Source organism: Cygnus atratus, chromosome 1 (assembly GCF_013377495.2).
Source record: "Cygnus atratus isolate AKBS03 ecotype Queensland, Australia chromosome 1, CAtr_DNAZoo_HiC_assembly, whole genome shotgun sequence".
NCBI classification, from domain to species: domain Eukaryota; kingdom Metazoa; phylum Chordata; class Aves; order Anseriformes; family Anatidae; genus Cygnus; species Cygnus atratus.
In genome coordinates this window covers 177,862,217-177,882,655 of record NC_066362.1, presented here as the reverse complement: position 1 = coordinate 177,882,655, position 20,439 = coordinate 177,862,217, and the positions used below count along the sequence as shown (strand labels likewise).

The following is a 20,439-nucleotide window of genomic DNA, read 5'->3' as shown; positions in this document are numbered from 1 at the left end:
TTGATTGTTCTTTTGATGAGTCTCCTTCAACTAACTGGAGTTTCAGCAGGACTGGGCACGTGGTGGAGAATTACCTACGTGACTGCGGATGAGAGGCTAGGCCTACATCTTCTGGTTCTGGAGGGTGGTTGTTTTAAATTTCTCCAAATTAAATTTTCCAGATTATTAGGGGGGAACATTGTTGTTTTCACTTTGTGATGGCAATCGGAAGATGAAAGACGAGCTGGTGACGGTGCCTAACGGGTCTCAGAGCTGACAGCAGTAGCTTATGCATCCAATCATACAGTAACGATGCAATCCGTTAGCGTACAGTACGTGGGGAACTGTCAGGTCTGTAGCAATCCAATTAAGTTACATGGTTTCTAAAGCTAGATGATTTGAGGAAGCTTAAAAGAGAGTTAACACTGTGCTGGCTCAACGGCTGTGTCAATTATCTGGTTGGATGTGTTTTGTAGCTCTGCCTGCTGAAGCATGTGGACCCTTTTTTTTTTTACCCTAGAGCAATACCAGGGAGAGCACAATTAAGAGTTAATTACTAACTAGCCTTATTATTATTTATTAAATGAGGATCCTAATATATATTGGAAAGAAATGGTCATACCACTTGGGAAAGAAAAAAAAAAACACTCGGGGAAAAAAAAAAAACACTCAGAAAAATAAATGAATTGCATTATACATTTTTCAGGCTTTCTACTGAAACTGAAATATTAAAGTTCCTTTACAGTAGCTGAAGTGCTATTAATTTGTGTGAAGCTTATTGTTTGACCTTTGCTGTGGGAAGCTTAGGCAGAGCCTATGTGGTTCTTGTCAAAACCTTTTCCTTCTAACCTTTAGTTTCAGATACCTGCCTGCATTTCTGCTTATGCTATTCCCATTATCTCTGCATCAGAAATACATGAGACAGAAAAGGAAAGCAGCTCCATGGCATAGAATCATAGAATTATAGAATATCCGAGTTGGAATTGAGTCTGACTCCTGGGTCCCTAAAGGACCACACACACACAGAAAAAATAAAAATAAAAATCAGACCATGTGTCTGAGAGTGTTGTCCAAATGCTACTTGAACTGCAGCAGGCTTGGTATCTATCTTTATATATATATATATATATATATATACACACAGCTCCTATTTTCATGGCAAATTAATCAAAAGCCCTGTGGGAAGCCTCCTCTGAGCTGAGCCCTCAGCCCTTTCCCCTTGGCAAAACGCCTGAGGAAAGAGAAGGGTCACGCATTGTACACTAGCAGTAGCCGGCCTTCTTCCTCTCATCTGGAAATTAGAATCAGTGTCCAGTTCTCCAAAAATACATCACTGCCAGTCCTGCGAAGGAAAAACAGGGCTGTTACAAAATCAATGACAAAATTTGTTTTGATTTCACTGGGACTGTGATTTCAGTGCAGATACATAGATCTGGGAAATTAATAGGTTGATCTCATTTGTCACTTCAGGGAAGTAAGGGGGAGAGCTGGACGTGTATGTACCGCACTGAAGACGATGCAGCCTGTCAGGTGCTATGTGTCAGGAGAGGTGGATTGCAAGAACGAGGGAAGATCTGCAAAACAAAAGCAAAGAGGGAGGAACAGTGCGGCTGCAGGTCAGCTTTGGAGATCCCCGAGCCCAATCCATCTCTGTGAAAGTTCTCAGAATTTACACTACCAGAGTCAATGGAAGTGTTTAATTTCTATACCATATAACAGAGAACAGATCTCACTCTTCTATGCCATATTGGGATATACGCCATATTTTCTTAATGGAAAATGAAATGCTAATCTTGGCAGTTCAGCTGGCATCCCATCAGCTCCTTGTCTTGTGGAAAAGGTCCTTGGTGAAAGGTTCAGTGGTTGGCCAAGTCTGGCCTTTTATGACAAATATGTCAATACAGGTGCTGATATTGGTGGTTGCTTTTTTTGGAATGGATTTTAAAGAGTTGAACTGTAGATTGTCTCTCATTCAATTGGCCCCTCCACCTTTTCAATACAAAGATACACGCCAATGCATAGTGATGTATCTCTTCCTAATGTTCTGTGGGCAGGCAAGCAAAGCTGACCCATGAAGGCAGACACATGAATGTCTTCTAGCACAGAAATTACATTTTTGGTACAAATTAAAGTCTGTTGCCATGAACTCAAGCACACATCTGTAAGATGGAAAGGTTGAAAAAAAAAAGGACAAGAATGGCCTATCTATAGTAACTGACAAAAGTCACAAGAGAAAGCTAGAAAGAAGAAAGAGAATCAGGAGTATTTTTAAATAAACAACTCCCCCTTTTATCATGTTTCTAATCCCATTTTCTTTGCTTATTTTTGTCTTGCTTTGTTGTTGTTTGTCTCTAGCATGTACATTCTCCAGGCTTTATAACGCTTCATCTTAAGGGGGAATCTGAAGAGTGCATTTTGTCTGCCAACTAATAACGTGAATTTTTTCATCACAGAAGCCAATCAGCGGAGGGAGATTACAGTAGACGGAGCAGTGAGATTTGCATATTAACAGCGTCATTATTGAAGAATAGCTGGCTCATATTTAGACCAAAAGGGTGCTCTCCCATTAGCCAATAACAGCTGCCAGCCAATGCAGATGAGGGATTCAAAGGTCGTACGTTGTCTATTTTTTTGTGCATTTTCTCTCCTTTTTTTTTTTTTTTTTTTCTTCTTCTTCTTGAGAGTGCTGATATAAATCAGATACCAAACTCAGCGAGCAGGCTCCACTCGCCCGTTTGGCTATGGCTCTGTAACGGCTCGGAAGCACAGCCCTCCCATTGGCTCGGGCTAGTCTATCCCTGCGTAATGTATCATATTGTGTATATTAATGTTTCGGCTTTACAGTTCTATTTCCATTAGGAGAAGATTGCCTGTGAGCCTCTTAGTGGATAAATAGGAATTTACAGCTTTCAGAAATTCTCTTAAAGCTTGCAGTATCCACAGAAGAAGGAATTACACATGACTATTTTTTGAAGCTTTAAAAGGTCCAGAGGGCCTAATTGTGCTCTCAGATGTGTCTGTGCAGCTCCTGTTGAAGTCTTTGGTTATAATGCATGCTTACGAGACAGCTAAAATGTGTCTTTTTAAAATAATAATAATAAAAATCCTTCAGTTATTAAAAAATTAGACTGTAAAGTCTCCAGGGTCAAGCCAGCAACTTCCTGAGAGCTATTCAGAACCAAACACAGTGAGATCTTGGCTGGAACCTGGCAGTGTACTGACCTGCAAATAGCAAATACATGAGGCAAGGAGCCCGTGTTGGTGAAAATCGTGCAGAGCAGACACCACCTGCTTCTGCAGATTTGTGCATGCACACACATGTGTGGGTGCGTGATCATGTTTGGGTGCCTGCGCTCATCCAGACAGTTCTACGGGACAGGAGAAGAGGACAAGCCTAAATTGCCTTAATGAAATGACTTTATCAAGTTTTGACACTTCAGTCAGGTATGTTAAAGAGGACTGATATTGGCAGAGATTTTTTTTCCCTCTATTTTATACCAGCCAAGGCTTACACAACAGTCAAGAGGAGTATGCTTAAAACGCTTTATTTTTTTTTTGTTTCCATAGTAGTACATGTGTGTGTTTCTAAGTACAACTACATTCAGTGTTAGAAAAAAGCAAATTCAATGCAGATAAGTGCAACAAACTTAAGAAATATATTCAGACACTGGAAGTGATGTGATTTATTAACTAGTCCTTCATTTCCCAAACCAATTTATGCTAAAGGTGTAAATTGTGCATGTAAATTGTGCATAAATATGAGTTGTGCATGAACTTCTCCATGAGTTTTCTGCAGGCTTTTTAAAAGTAGGTGGTTGCTTAAGAATGAATGGGCTTAATGTCTGTGCTTTAAAGGACTAAATAAATGTGTTTTACTGTAAATAGTATAGAACAGGATGCCCAAGTTATAATTACGTCTTACTTTTGTCAGGGTTACATCTAACAGAAATGCCTCCAGCAATTTTTCCTTTATATAGCTATCTGTATCACAACTGAAAAGCAAAACAAACAAAAAAGCATGAAGAAATAAGTAATCCACATCTGCACAGCTGGGCAAAGAGCGGCTCCTGCTCCTCAGCAGAGGTAGTTAACACTTACCTATGGTAGTGCATTAGTTCCCAGTTTTTGTCCTCTATGTGTATGCCCTTGCATTGCTCGGTATAATTTGTGTCAGTATTATTTGTTGTCACTTCTCAAACTGAAGCTGTGACACTAACCCTGCCAGCCAGGGGAAAAAAAGCTACTCATGGAGGCAACACAAGCCAGTGTCGTTTAAATCAGATGAGCCCAGTGGTGTGGAAATTGCTTCTGTTGCATAAGCATGTTTGCTGGTAAACCTAAAATGATGGGCTGGTGAGCATACACAATTAGCCCAATACCTGTGGATGTAATTCAGTGCCACTTTGGTGAAAGAAGTACTGTGAAAAAAGGAGAAACTGGAGATTTTTCTATCAGATTTTCTTCCTACTACTAGAAATCATAGCTGCCGCGTGCAATATTTAATATCTGATGTTAGTTTCCACCTTTCAGCCACAGCCACTTTTCACTTACCAACTAATCGTCACCCAGAAGTGTGCTGAAACCTGTTATAAATGGGCATTCAAAGGCTTTCTCCAGCACTAAATCACAGCCATCTCTACCGCGCAATGGGGCCGCTTCCAGCAGCCTCCCATAGCAGCTCAGGCCAGGAGAAGAACAGGCTTTTCCCAAGCAGCACGAAGAGTTCAGACTCGCAAACACCCCTTGTCAGGGATGAAATTCAGCCACAAAGGCCTTGGCTAAGTCTCTTCTCCACCGAGAAGGCACCTCTAGGAGCAGCTCGGATTTTGGGAACTGCTTATTGACACCAGTTCCCATGAGCAGGGGTGCTCTGCCCTCGGCCAGCTGCCCCTTTCCTGAAGGAAAGCTGAGCCCAAGCCCCCCTTCCCACCCTGTCCCCAGCCCCGTGTCCGACACCGGTACTTCTCGCAGTGGGCTTTCCATAGGGCGCACCGGGAGCTCACCGGGTGGGATGCAGCTCCCTAAGCCGCGGCTGGGGCAGTTTGAGCGGAGGCTTGGGGGACAACTTGGGGCACCTCCCCCAGTTACCCTGGGCTCCCCGCTGCCGCTTCTTCCTCCTCCTCCTCCTTCTCCTCCTCCTCCTCCTCCTCCTCCTCCTCCTCCTCGGGGCTGCTCCCGCCGCCGGGCTCCGTGCTCCCCGCCCTCCTCACCGCCCACCCCCGGCCGCCTCCCCCCACTCCTCCTCCTCTTTCTTCCTCCTCCTCCTCATCCTCCGGGAGCCTTGCCTCCCCTGCACACCTGCCTTGCCATTTGTCGGCGGCTTCGCTAGGAGGGGAGAATTTTCCCTCGCTCCCTTGCAGCATCCCTCCCCGCCGCGCGCACACACACACACACACCCGCACCCAGACAGACAGACAGACAGACAGACACACGGACACACCGCTCGCTCCCTTCCCTGTGCATCGGCGGCCGCCGCCTCCTCCCCGGCCCCCCGCTCCCCGCCGCCGCGGGGCGTCCTCCGCCCGCTGCAGCGCCCGCCGGGGAGGGGAAGGGAAAGGAAAAAGGAAAGGAAAAAGGGAAAAAGGGGAGGGGAGGAAAGGAGAGGGGGCGGGCGGCGGCTCCCGCTGCTCCGCGGCCCCGCACCGGCAGCCGGTAGGTACGGGGAGGGCAGGGGGAGGGAGGGAAGGAGGGCGAGGGGAGCAGGGCGAGCCGCGCAGCCCCTGTCCCTGATCCCGGTCCCGGTCCCGGTCCCGATCCCGGTCCCGGTCCAGGCTCCGCTTCCCGGGGGCCGTTCACAGCCCCCCCGGCACCGGCTCTCCCCGGTGAGTCGGAAAGTTTGCTCTCCTGGGCGCCCGGCTTCGGCTCTTGTTTGGGGGCCGGCTGCTTTTGGGGTGTTCCCACAGCCTCCCCGTGCCCCCCCCCCCCCCCCCCCCCCCCCCCGCCCTCCACTAGCGGGCCATTTATTTATATTTGTATATTTATTTATTTATCCTTTTTTTTTTTTTTTTTTTTTTTTTTTTTGTAAATTGCAGTTGCCGCCGCCCCCCACCGGGCTGGGCTGGGAACCCCCCTTTTGTCCCCCCCAGAGGGGAGCACCCTCCGGGCCCCGCAGCCCTGTCCTGCAGGGACCGGGGACCCTACAGAACCCGTGTCCCCCCTCGCAGAGCCCTGCTGGTGTCTGCGGGGAGCCAGGCGTCCCCAGCTGCGGCAAGGCAGCCCCCCCTGCAGCTCCCAGAGCGGTGCCGGCTCCGGGGGTGGCTGTCCCGTCGCTCTCCTCCTCTGTCCCCCCCGGTGCCCGAGCGAGCGCTTCGGAGGAGGTGCCGGGGTGATGCTGCACGCCCCAGCATCCCGGGGTGGCAGTGGGGTTACCCTAGGAGCTTCCCAGCCGGGGAAAAGCCGTATCCTACCCGGGATTGGCTGCGGGTCGTGTCCATCTCCCGTTGCTTTGATCTAATCTTGCTGTTGTCTGGGCTGCAAAAGAAGCTGCCTTGCCTTTTACTCTCGGTCTTTCATCCCCAGGGTGGTTTTGGAGAGGGCTGGTGGCCCTGAGGAAGGTTGGGGTCTGAGGGAATCCATCCCTGGGCAGGGGAGGCGAGAAGCCTTGGTGTATTTTCTGTCTTGCCTGTTGTTACTTTTCTCTTTTTATCGCTGGAAGTTCTGCTGTAGTGTGTCAAGAGCTTCGATGCCTTTTGCAACGTGCCTCATTCATTTTTTTTTCTTCCGGAATTTAAAACAGAATGATAAAATACGTCAACATTAATAAATAAGTTGAAAGGACTTTGAAATAGCGTGTGTTGTGCGTGGTGCGAAATCGTAGATATGCATAAAAGAGTAATAACTACTATGGAGGTTTTATTTGAAACCTCTTTCTGTAACGCATTGTACAGAAGCCTCTCCATCTCCCTCTCAGCTTTTTAAGTGTGATTGTGTATTTTTTTGGTGTTGAGGTCTCCGCGTGTGCTGTGGGGATGCCTTCATAGAACCAAACAAATGTGGTGCCTAATAATGTGTTAATCTCTTGCTTCACAAAGATGCCTTGCTGTAAAAAAGAGGTGAAATGTGCTTTTGTGGCTTTCAATTCTAGATCTCTTTTCCTGATGTTTTCATTTATTTATTTATTTACATTACAGCCAAAGGGGGGGGACCAAGGGGGGTAATTGTCTCAGACTCTTCTCTCTGTCCGAATGTGCAAAACCAATTACATAAAGAAATTAAGGCACCAAAACAACCCTCAGCTGAAATCTGGAAAAAATGACTCCAGTGTGTTTGCTTGGCAGCACCAGACGTTCTGCAGCATGTGGTATTTACAGAACTTGCAGCGTACAGTAGCTCTCCCGTAGTAAGGGAACGTTTTGTGTCCTCAGAGGCGAGAGAGTCTCCGACAAGTCCACAAAACTATAGGTACAGTAAGGGAGCGGTGATGCACGTGCGAGTGTGTATGTACATAAATAGCACCGGGCTACCAGAGTTCATTTTTCCAGGATACTTTGTCTTCTTTCCCCTGAATTTTGAGGCTTTTATTTTTTTTTTTACAATTTGTCTCATTGCATACGTGTATTTTAATGTTAGTCTTAATCTCCGCACAATGTAAAATAATCCGGCGATAGCTTCAGGAGACGCTCTTGCCAAGCAAACCAGGCAATAGATCATGAAATCAGACAATAGTATTTTGTTTCCTAGCAACCCCCTACTGTGAACAGAAAACAAAACGGTGGTGGATGCTTCCACATCATGAGGGCTGCGTGTCAAAACCCCGAAGTGGGCACAGAACTGCCAGCCGTGTAGTGAGATTCGCTCCTGTGCATTTCGGCTGCTTTGTTAGGGTTTTCCTTTTGTGAGAAAGGGACTTGCCAGGCTAAATGCAGTTAAATGGTTAAAATTTCACGCTGCTTTCTTAGCTTGATAACAGTGTCTGTTAGAGTGAGGAGGGCACAAAGTGAGTAGTATTTGTAGATTTTATTGCCAATGAGTGATTTGAAATGCCCTTTTTTATTGCTGGAATATTTCTAAATCTATACTGTTACCAACCTCAGAGAACCAGTTTTATGATCTACTGTGTCCAGTATGCAGGATCTCCTACTTTGTCTTGCTAATCATCTTTTAGCTTTGTGCTTTAAAACCATGTTTGTTAGAATGCATTAAAAAAAATAAACAACCCCCTTGCCACTCACAGGAATGGGAAATAAAATCCAAAGCTCTGCTTTGCTACTTTTATGTTTTTGGCACCCAGTTCACCCCTTCCAAAGAGCTAAAGCTATCCCAGTGCAGCAGGACAGGGTCTGAAGCCATGATCTTTCTAAAAGCGCTTTTGATAATGCGGTAATTCCGTTAGTTAGTGTCTGAGCATTGAAATGGATTCTCGACCCTGGACCAGTCTCATATGCACTTTGTGCACTGCCATCTATCCGAAAAAATCCATTAGTGCAGGCTGTGGATCTAACCCTGTATCTGTACTTACTGCCTATCGGGTTTCAGCTTTCCAGCAGGTGTTAGTGCTTAGAACCGCAGTGGGAAAAGGAGATGAGCAGTTACAGATGAGTAGTTGTATGTACAGTGGTGCAGAGGAGTTTCTACACTTCTGCCTCTTTGCCTCCTGCCCTTCCTTTATAGTAGAAAGTGGCAAAAAGTTGTTCAGAGTTTTACCTATGGGTCTTGGGTATCCAGCAGCATTTTCAGTGGTTGTGCTGTAAATGAACACGGGTGGTTTTCCTATTGGTTGCACCACTGAATCTGTGAAAGTGAAGGTATCATTTCCATCTTAGAAAACCTAAAATCACAAGATGTATTTGCTGTGGGGAAAACAGCAAATGTAATCCTTTAGTAATCATTAGTAAACAATGCTATTTGTGCTAGGTGTGGGAACTGCATCTCTGAGTGGCTTTTGGGGTACGAGATATGACAGGTGTGATTATATATATTGTCTATATATGTGATTATATATATTGTCTATAGGATTTTTAGGGCTCATTGTAACTACTGAGGGACAAAAGAGTTAAAACAAATGTCACTTCAATAACAATGGTTGAAATGCAATTGTCAGGGAATATTATAATTCTGATAAATATCAATGAGCAGCTACTTTCTTATATACATTTGAAATTAAACATTTTAGTGCCATAGCTTGTGTTGACAGTTTAGTTTAGAACACGTTAATTGAATTTTGGAAGGCTTTATGGTTGGAGAGGAAGTAGTCATTTTCCATTTTTTTCTTCGTCATTTCTTTCTCAGATGGCACTCCTCCCAAACCCAGAGACTTACAGTGGGGTAGTGCACAGATTACACTTGGTATGGCTGCCTAATTCCATTCCACGTAGCCCCTACCTGTAGTTACCAGGCAGCAGAATGAGGGAAGGCAAAAAAAGCAAAAAAGTACAAATAAACAAAGCAAAACAAAACAAAAAATAATTAAGAGAAAGGTCATGAAGTAGTCTGCATGTAAACAATGGAAGACATTTGGAAGTGATTTTAAACACTCTCCACAAAATTCCTGTTATGCCAACTGCATTTGTTGTTTATTGATGTAAAATCTTACATGTGCTGTTATGTGGGTTGGAGACTGGTAGAAGTAGTCAACCCATAGCCAAAACCAAAGACTGGTAACTTCTTGCCACTTCTCCCCCTTAAATCTTTCTTGGAGCAATGAGTTAAATCCATTTTATTTAAATGTGTTTAGTTAGAAAAGAATTAAGAAATTGACAGCTTTGTTCTCACCATTTAACTATGCAATGATGGTAGTGGCTAACGAGCTAGCAGGGAACGTGCTGCTTATCTTACTGAGATGCACGTGCGGCAAGTCTTTTTTAAACATTTTCACATGGCTTTTTAATTTTATCTTTTTCAGAGGGTACTGCAGTAACGAGAATGTAGAGTTACTGTGTTTAAATCCTAGAGGCTTAATGATTGTCGTATTGTTGGATATTTGCTTAAGTATTTATTTCCCTTTCTTATTTTAAGAAAGGAACAAAAGCATGATGTCAGTTTTGGACTCTCGAGAAGCTTCATTTTTAAATCCTGTAACACGAAAGCATTGAGCTGTCAATTCTTGCCAAAGATGGAAAATAAATCATCCATGTGATTACAGAAACTGAGGATTTGGTTCAGCAAAGCATTGACTTGCATGCCTAACTTTTTTTTTCTTCTTTTTTTCTTTTTTTCTCTTTTAACATATGCTTAAGCTCATCTCTGCTTGCTGAGATCAATTGGATTTAAGCATGTGGTTAAAGTTAGGCATGTAATTAAATGCTTTGTTGAATAGGGGCCTCAAGCAAAACCTGTAACCTTTGAAACTAGCAACATCTTTGCTTTGGAGTAAACTGAACTTAAGTAGAATTGTTACAGGATAGTAGAGCAAAGGGAACAAAGTTCATGAAAAGGCAGGCTCATAGGAGAGGAGGTCTCAAATTGGGAATTTACTGATGGATAATAGCAATGCTTGAAGTAATCTAGAATTAAGACACAGCAGGAAGAAATACACAGGTTCGCAGTGTGACTTGATTACAGAACAGCACAGTTTGTAGTTGAGCTGACAACAAAAAGGTGCTATGCCAGTGAACAGAGAAGTGGGATTTCTCAAATGTATTGAGAGCTGCCCTGTGGAGAAGGACCTGGAGGTGTTGGCTCACGAGAAGCTCACCATGAGCCAGCAATGTGTGCTTGCAGCCCAGAAACCACCCATATCCTGGGCTGCATCAAAAGCAGCGTGGCCAGTAGGGTGAGGGAAGTGATTGTCCCCCTCTGCTCTGCTCTCCTGAGACCCCACCTGGAGTGATGCGTTCAGCTCTGGGGCCCTCAGCACAAAAATGTGGGGCTGTTAGAGTGGGTCCAGAGGAGGGCCATGAAGATGGTCAAGCGGCTGGAGCACCTCTCCTATGAAGACAGACAGGCTGAGGGAGTTGGGGTTGTTCAGCCTGGAGAAGAGAAGGCTCGCTCTAGGGAGACTTTACAGCAGCATTCCAGTACCTACAGGAAAGCTGGGGAGGGACTCTTTGTCAGGGGGTGGAGTGATAGGATGAGATGGAATGGTTTAATACTACAAGAGGGGAGATTTAGATTAGAGGTTTGGAAGGGACCTTAAAGGTTAGAGGTTAGGAGGAAATTCTTCCCTCAGAGGGTGGTGAGGCACTGGCACAGGTTGCCCAGAGAAGCTGTGGCTGCCCCATCCCTGGAGGTGTTCAAGGCCAGGCTGGATGGGGCTTTGGGCAACCTGGTCTGGTGGGAGGTGTCCCTGCCCATGGCAGAGGGGTGGAACTGGGTGATCTTTAAGGTCCCTTCCTACCCAAAAACATTCTATGATTCCTTTTTGTACGCATCTGCCACAAACACATCTGAAAACTGAATACCATATCAACAGGATGTTAAAGACTATTTCAATAGAGCTCAAAGAAGAGCAACAAAATGCTCAGATGTCCGAAGGAACTAGCTTGAGGGGAAACATTCAGAAATATATATATATTTAGCCTGGCACCAAATGTGAGTAGATTATTAAACTATATTGAGATTTCTGAAATGTATTACAGTCGAAGGAATCTATTTTTTTTCAGTGCATTATGTGGGAGAAGAGAATCATAGAATGGTTTGGTCATCTAATCCCACCCTGCTGATGTGATCAGGGGTGTCATCCATTAGACCAGGTTGCTGAAAGCCCCATACATCCCAACTTTGAAAACTTCCAGTGGTGGCTCATCCACAGCTTTTCTGGGCAACCTGTTCCAGTGTCCTGTCATCCTCATTATGAAATAAAGGAAGAAAAAGCTTAAGTTGAATTCTGGGCAAAAGCTTAATGATAGGAATATGTATTAGGGCCTATATTAGCCTAGGTATAGTGAGAACCTCCCTTTCAGATGTTTAAAATAAGAGTTTTAGGCAAGTCCTTTCTGCAGGCAAGTCACTAAAAATGTACTGGAGGAAGAGATTCTGCATTTTAAAGGTGTAGGAGTACAAGATCTAACAGCCTTTTTTCGTGTCTGTGGTTTGTTCTAGTTTGAGCTGAAGGTTACAGGAGAAAATAGGTCAGAACCTGGGCCAGCAATCCTTGACTTGATTTTTCTCAAGCTGGAGTGTTCGTACCTTGGCAAAGCAATTTCCAGTGCCAAGACAGTTGGGTTTTATGGTTTTAAAAAAGCGTGACTCAGAGCAGGGTCATCATATGGGCTCAGGTTGATCTAATGCTGGGATGATGGATATGCAAGGATTAGCTACAGTAGATTTTCTAGTAAACAACTCTTTTATTTTTTATTTATTTTTTTTTTCATTCATTTGTTTGTTTTCCCTTTTGAAAACAGTGAGCATCTCAGGGTGGTATAGGGGGCACAGGGGTGACAGCTTCTGCAGCATTTTGCTTCTTCATATAATGAAGCTCACTGCCATCAGGTATGAATGATGAAGCAGTAGAACTTGCTAATTATCCCTTCGTGTCCCTCCCTGCCTCTGTACCCATTATGATCTCTCACCAGTTGTCTGCTGTGATCTGGCTAGTCTGTGTGCAGTGCAAGTCCAGATGACTACTGTCAGTGACTTGTTTTCTGGAAAAGGCCGTGAGAGGAGGACAGAAGCATGAATAATGTTTCTCAGGGTGTACTGCTTCAAATAGCTCCCTCATCCACTCAGTCTGGGTAAAAACAGACAGGCAAGATGCAGGTTCATGGTATAGTGGGTGTTTTCTTGAGGAACCCTTGCCTGGAATGATGCTATTACAATGGTTTCTTGTAATTTATTTTACTCTGAAGCATGTATTCAGGGGAAAAACAAACAAACAAACAAACAGTCAAACAAAAAACCATAGTGCAGTCTAGTATCATAAGGGAAAGTTTTCCAAAAGCCATGCAAATTGCAGGGGAGGAGGTGGATTTCCCTCTGCCATGTGTTGTGGATACCTGGCAGCCAACTGATTAAACAAGGTCTATTTTAGTAATCATAAGGTAAAAACAGGTGATTTGGGATAACCCTTCCATGCTGGATGGTGATTAAAACAGCAATTTTGCATGAGTGCCAAACTCAAGTGAAAGATGATCTGTGGCAGAGCTGTTTGGTGAGACTGGCTTTTGGTTTAAATACGTTTTGGTGCAAGAAAGCCATGTGATGAAGTTATAGAGGCCAGGTTTATGCTTCCTCTAGATTTCCTGTGAGCAGCGTAATATGAGAAAAAACATTGTTCTGTAAACAATGCACTCCTGGTACGTCCCAGGTAACTTTAAAAAGAAATCCTTCGATGTGTAAACCAGGTTCAGCCCTTGCTGGACCTTGTCCCTGGGGGTTGGTTGATAGCGTTGGTGATGGAGGTCTGAGAAGAGGTTGAATGAAAATGGAACAAGGGTTTTTTTTTATGGCAGAGCCTAAGGATTAGGGCTGAAGTTGTTGCCTATGCATTGCTGATATTAGAAGGGCAGTTTTTTTGATGGATGGATAATTTTTTTTGATGGATGGATAAGGTAGACAAAAATAACCTGTACAATTGAGTGGGTAATGCTAGGTAGCTGATGATAGTGAAATTAGGTAGGTTAGTTTACTTAGGATTACTCCATAAGTGCTCTTCTTTGTAAATGTGTGTAAGATCAGGCTTGTTGGATGGAATCCTTTTGGATGAAAGATGCTGTCAAAGTACAAGGTTATTATTCTGTCTGTTGTCCTTGCACAGAGGAGCTAGGTCAACAACTGTCTTAATTACAATTTGTTTATGCTAATAGATCTTTATTTTTGGTAATAGTTTAAATGAGACTTTAAAGCAGGTGTTTTTTTTGTTTGTTTGTTTTGTTTTTGTTTTTGTTTCCCCCCCCCTACAGGTACATTTAAGATAGTGTTTAGGATGTGAGCTTTGGTATTCTAGATCTCATCAACAGAACAGTTCCTCTGTGACCAGAGTGGATAACACACAATTATTCTGGCATGACAGGTTGGCTTTATGTAGATTTTAAAGGAGTTTGTGCCCTATACACTGTGTAAAAAAGTTTCAGGACATAACAGGTGTGTCTGGGGTAGAATACGGTTAGAGTTTAACATAGTTTTTTACAATTCTGTCTAGACTTACCCATACCTGTTAGCAAGCATTTTGTCAGGGAAACAAAGAAATGAAATAGAAGTAGCTGATAAAGGCACGAGGTGCACTTAGGGAGGTGGAATGCAATAACTGGAGTGAGAGCACACTCTTAGAAGAGGTGCTGATACCTGTGCCCTTGTAAGAAGAGTCAAGAGGATTTTCAGTGATGACAAATAAGTTTGTTTCATCTGAAAGTAGCAGATTGCTTCCTAGTGTTTTGCTGGTCTGACATTCTGTGAAATTGTGTTATACCCTAATTTGGTGTCTCCTGTGCATATAGAATAAGAGCTTGCTATTGCTACCAAGTGAAGCAAACAGCTCCCTCACATTCTGCAGTGGTAGAGGCTTAGAGTTTGGTGGCAAAGATCCATGGATTAATCTCTTCTGATGACTTGCGGTGGATGTTGGCATTACTTCAGCACCAACTCAGAAGAAAGCATTTACTGAGTAAGTGATCCACTTAGTCACTTAGCTTATTGCGAATTTTCCATGGAGTTGTGACCCTTGCTTAGCAGTGAAGTTTGATGAGATCACAGCTCAGGGTAGTATGGTTATAGAAGCATCAAAAAAAAGTGTATGTTTATGGTCCTCTGCTGGCAGATAAGGATGGCAGGCACCTGGATGTGAACAAGCACTCTGTGTGGATTTACTAGCTGTAAAAGGGTGGTCTATTCAGGCATCCTCATGCGTCCTCTGCATGCAGGCATCTGGCTTCCACAGTCTTCAGGCAGAGTATAAACAGAGGTACTGTTGGCAGGCTGCTATGAATGAAAACTTAAAGGACTTGGAAAATAAGTTTGATTTAAAATCTTCATTATGTTGCCTTTCTGTTACTTGGCCCAAAAATCTCTTAGGTCAATATCATTTTAACAAATGAAGGGGCCCTTGGTCAGTTTTTGGTTCAAGGTTATTCATATCTTAACGCTGAGAGGAAATGCTGTTTATGCTGATGGCTCTTCTTCTGCAGTGTAATCTCCTATTTTGTATGAAGCAGATAGCAATTACCATTTTATTTCACTGACAGCCTGTGAGAGAGCACATGTTTTCAGTTCCTAGAGGGAGCTGGGCTAAACTTGAGCTGATACACTCCAGGTGAAAGGCTCCGTGTACTGTTGCCAATCTACTTAGCTATCCAGCTGCTTGCCAATTCTGTTAAAAGGTTAATGCTATTACAGAAAACATGCGAAACCAGGTGCAGTATGTGTGTCATTAGTTGGGTTTTACAGTTTTGTTTTCCATGTTGCATTTGTTAAACTTATGTATCATTTTGCAGAACATATGTAATGGGTAGTTAATATTGTTTTCTTTGCAAAATACAAGGCTGCAATTTTTGTATGAGAAGGAAACTATTAACATTTTTTTTTAAGTGAAAGGTTGAAATTTGTAATTTCTTTTTATGTTTCTTGGGAAATACTAAGAGAGATTATCTAACTACGTAAAGTCTCTGGGGATAGGGAAAGAGAAGTCTTGCTGATAATGAGAACGGAGTAGCTGCTTAATGTAATCCACTCTCCGTGGATAGTGGTGAGAAGGAAGCAAATGGAGTACTGCACAGTCAGAGTGGGTTTCATTAATTAGAATCTGGAAGTAGGCAGCACATCTGACAGTGCAGCTGTTTATAAGATTGCCAGTCTCATCTAGGTTTACCTTTTCCATCATAATGAAGTTGATTCTATTTGGTGCTGTATTCTACAAGGGAAATAGAATTGATAAAAGTAATATTTTTTTTCAGGCTCATATTGCTCAAGAATATAGGGAGTAGTATGAAGTGGTCAAAAAACACTATAATCAAACAATTCTTCTATATCTAAGGTATAAGAGACATGAGAGTAGCTAGATGGAAAAGACTAGTGGCCATCTTGAAATCATGCAGAATATCTATTTCTTTTGGTTCTTCAATGTCAAATGGGCTGCCAGATGGAACTGAAAATTGAATCAAAAGCAGAATATTGAGTTCGATAATACTGGAGATGAGATGCTCTGACACCCTTGTCATCACTGAAATATAGCTGTGATGAGCACTGAAGTCACTGTTCTAGCCGTTTCAGTGGCTCTTCAACGTCGCTTCGTTCTAGAGGAATCAGTTTGTCTTTGTCATCAGGGAGGACAAAGAGCAATAGCCATTCATGTCTTAAACACTAGGAAAATGAAGACTTAAAACTTGATGAGAAACTTTCTTTTGTGGTAACATTGCTGTCAGCATAACACAAAATGAGCAATACAGGGTGAGATATAAGCCTCTGTGTATTGCCCGCTTAAAGAGATTTAAATTCGCTCGTTCACCATTCAATGGATAAAGGAAAAAGGAAATGCAGAATTGAAAACCAAAGCCTAAAATAAACAGCACTTACATTAATGCAAGATGGTTCACTGGATATGAGAAATGTTCAGAGAGTAGCTATAAGCATCCATGCAAGGAAAGATGCAGGCCTTTGTAGCGCTATCAGTCATGTCTCTAAGGGATCCCAGGGAATGACTGTATGACAAGGTGTTCTCTAAGTGCCTGAGGAGCAAGCGTAGCAGCCGCAGAAACAAAATGAAATGAGAACTTCTGAAGTAGGTTTGTCCTAATGCTGAGTTCATTCTCGGTGAGAAAGAACAGTCACCAGAACTAAGAGTTGGCTGGAGAAGAGGTTATTTATGGTCTCTTCCTTCAGTTTCTCTTGGTCATCCACTGAGGAGAAAGATCTTGTCTTTATTTTTGCCTCTACTCTGTGGTCCTCAATAATGCAGGTGTATTTAGAATGAAATTGAATATGTTTTTTGTATAAATTTTACACAGCAAGATAATCCCCAAGGAACCCAGAATCTTAGGAACACAACTAATGATGGTTTCAGAAGGATTTTGACCAACTGCAGCCTGATGACACTTCAGTTCAAGTGGAAATTTTCTTCCTTCAGCTTGCAAATAAATAACAGTCAATATCTGAGGGAAAAACAAACAAACAAACAAAAAACAGTCCTCAGCAGCTATAGAAACTAGTTGATAGGATTAATGCTTTGAACGATGATGGAGAACAGGATGAAGTCTGACATACAAGGTGGGGGGGGAAGTCTGTTTACAAACCCCACAATAAGTAGAGTAAGAGTAATAGGCTGACTATGTTGCAAGAAAGAATGAGTTTATGAAAAATGTTCTAGTGGTAGGATGCCGAGGAATTCTGGAGTGGATTGTGTGAACGTTGTGGGGCCTGTATCTGTTGAGGTCTCTTAAGTGTGTTTTAGATGTAACTGTGTTATTTTTGAAGGAGATAACTGACCCTGTCATGTAGCTGTTTCCAGCTCTATTTGTCTGTGATTCTTGCCAAGCCCTACGGTGAGTGGGATAAAAGGAAATGGGACAACTGGAAGGGGTGCGGTTTACAGCTTAAACTGTAATGCAGATGGTCAGTCTGTTATCCATCCCTCTTTGTGTCAGAATAATGGATAATGTAGCAGGCATGTTATAGGAGATGCTGGAGGTTTAACATGGATATATTTCAGATCTGAAAGCGTTTTCTTTCCTGCCAAGCCCAATGTTGAGCGTTTTGCCATCCTGCACTGTTAGGCTCGAAACATTATGATAAGTTCACTTTTTCATGATCCCTTGCTAACACAACTTGAGGTTCAGCCCTGGCTGGTATGGAAGTATCAGGAAGCTTAGGCAGAGAGAAAACTAACCTGTCTTCAAAAGGCTTATGTAGACATATCCCAGATTGCTAAAGCACAACTAAAAATAGACCGAGAGTGTTAGGCCAGACTATTTAGAGACTAGTGACTCAGTTACTACATTTTGGTGTATTTTCAGAGTTGCATGGTCTCAGTTTTGGACCAATGTGAAGGAATAATCTTGTTACAAAATGAATTGAGTAATGTGTGGTTCGTGTTTTACCTAGTAAAATCTTTATGGACTTCTTGGTGTATTTCCAACAGCTGTCTTTAGTTGGAGGAAGAAAGTTGCCTGAGTTCTGGGAAATGTGTGGGGAAAAGGCTGAGTAATGGAACCCAGTTTCAGCCTTTCTCCTGACTTCTACTCCATACTTAAAAGCAAAAGTAGCATACAGACCAATAAAAATAATAGAAGATGGTAGGACTACCAGAACAAGTAGATTTTTTATTTTTATTTTTTATTTTTATTATTTTTATTTTTATTTTTATTTTTTTCTGAGAATTTTGAACTCTCCTAGGAAACAAATGGTTTCCTGTGCATTATGTGTTGATGGAAATTACATCCTTTTTATGCGAGCAATAAGTCAAATGTTCTGTTAAGATTGATGGGGCCAGATTCTGGTCTCCAGGGATTTAAAACTCAACTAATTCAAACTGGAGATATTCATGATTTACACTACAATAACAGATTACAATCTGGTTCTTATTCCTCAGGATTTTAATATGGTTATAAAAGGGATATTCATCTTCATTTTCTAAATGTCTAGCAAGTTACCTAATTAATCCAATATTGTCTTCATTCTGGAGGAGGTTGTTTAACTTGATTTTTGTTGTCAAATACCATACAGGCAAGCTCGTGTGGTGGTAACATTAACTAATGATAGAGTTATCCACATATACCGTTCTATCATTAACTTGAATTACAGTGTAACTCCAATTGTTTTCAGTAGAGAAAAAACACATTGCTGAACGGAAGAAAGCATGCTACTCTGCAGTCACTATGCAATTAACTCATATAACCTTAGTGCTCGTCATGCTTTGTGTAAGATCCAGGGTGACCAGCTGTAGGTCAGTTGTATGAGAACAAAGACCCTGGGGCTTAGAAACAGTTTATTAGGATAATACTGTGGTGTGAAGATCAACTGTCACAGTAGCTGCTAATGACAGTGTATCTCTATTTACTGTACACGGGCAGTAAATAAGAGTTGCCAGAGTTGAGATGTTTTGAATTCTGAAGGATGGGAAAGCATAACCAGATAAGTGGTGGTGGTGTGAGCTTGGAGCCAACCCTGCCTTATTTTCTGTGGGTTCTTCTTCAGTGGTGATTCCTCTGTGCATTTTCTGATAGAAAACTGAATACCTACCTTTCAAACCTTGGGACATTAGTTATTTTTACCCCTCTGTCCAGCCACTTATTTTCAGAAAAATGAAGGGATTCTGCCCTCTTTCAGCTTTCGCTGATGTCTACCAATGACACCCAAAGTTACTGAGGAAAGGAGAAATAGATTAAGATGTGGGGAAAGATAAAGCCATTCTTTAAGCTTTGTTCTCAGGAAGCAGGGCTAAAAAGATCTTTTTCCTAGGCATTTCTCTTTTGAAATAGAAAAAAATAGAACAGTTGAACTGAATTCTTTCATCCATGTCAAGGAGTACAAAGTATGTTGTCACTTGCTGGTGTCTCTGTGTATTTGTCACTGGGAAGCCCACAGCTATGTGCTTTCCAAATGGTCTATGAAAAATGTGCATATAATCTGTTTAAAACAAAATGTATTTCTTGCTTTTAACCGTCAAAGCAAAATACAGCTGCTATGTTTTCTAGACCACTTGTTGCCCTTTGAGTGTGTATAATGGCAAGTCTGGTGTATTACTGCTGGCCATAGCAAGAGAAGCAAGCTCTTCCTCACAGTGACTCTAACTATTTTCTATGATTTTTTTTTCTCCTAAAAAAACGTAGATAATGCATAAGTAAGTTTGAAAGAGTGTCCTATTTCAGCTTTACAAGAACATTGGATTTTTTTTTTCTCAAAAGCACAAAGAAAACTCCATGCTTAAGATTCAGTTTTGCAAACCCTTCCCCCTTCTTCAAACATTCATATGGAAATACACCATTAACTGTGAAATTCCCTAGCAACCTGAACAGCCTAGAAGAAGGGATCCAAAACCCAGCAATAGTCAATTCTCAAGAGAATTTGTACTATGTATTGTTAATATTCATTATATTATAATAAGTGATTTGAGAAATTCTATTCAGGGTCTCTCCTCTTTCTTTTTCTACACTGCAATGGTTGTTCTGCTGGAAAAGCACAAAATTCACTGCTGAAAAGTGTGACCCAAAGCCCAAGCTTCTTTCTCATCAAATCTCTTGAAAATCTTCAGAAACACCACTTAAAATTTTTCATTTGCTAATTGCTTTAACAGCCTCTATTTTTTTCCTGATAAATTAGTCATTGACAGCTGATAGAATTCTTACTTTATAACATTAATGGTTTGATAACTTTGCTTAATGAGGAAATTCATAATTTCAGATACAAACTCACTTTCAGATACCTGGTGGCAGTAGTATGTGCTGCTACGTATAGAAAGTACTTTGACAATTTTTGCACCTCTTAATCCTCTTAGCAAAAACTAGTCATCCTAAAAAATCCAGAGCTGATGTTATGTTATGCAGTGTCTCAGGTGTTAAAGCATTGAAAATCATCCAGGCATTGCTTCAGCTCAACCTTATTCCCAAGGGGACGAGAGAAGTTCTGGCCAAAAGTCCCGCTGCTTGACAGAGACAG

General features: G+C 42.3%; 1 protein-coding gene across 10 annotated transcripts in view; it reads left to right on the top strand.

The window, feature by feature from the left end:
* The first annotated feature begins 5,393 nt into the window (after positions 1-5,393).
* Positions 5,394-20,439, top strand: part of ENOX1 (ecto-NOX disulfide-thiol exchanger 1) — a 366,413-nt gene continuing 351,367 nt past the window's right edge. For all 10 annotated transcript variants that reach the window (XM_035553403.2, XM_050715842.1, XM_050715826.1 and 7 more), the window contains exon 1: positions 5,394-5,631. The gene's annotated coding sequence lies outside the window, so the exon portion shown is untranslated. The remainder of the gene's footprint in view (positions 5,632-20,439) is intronic.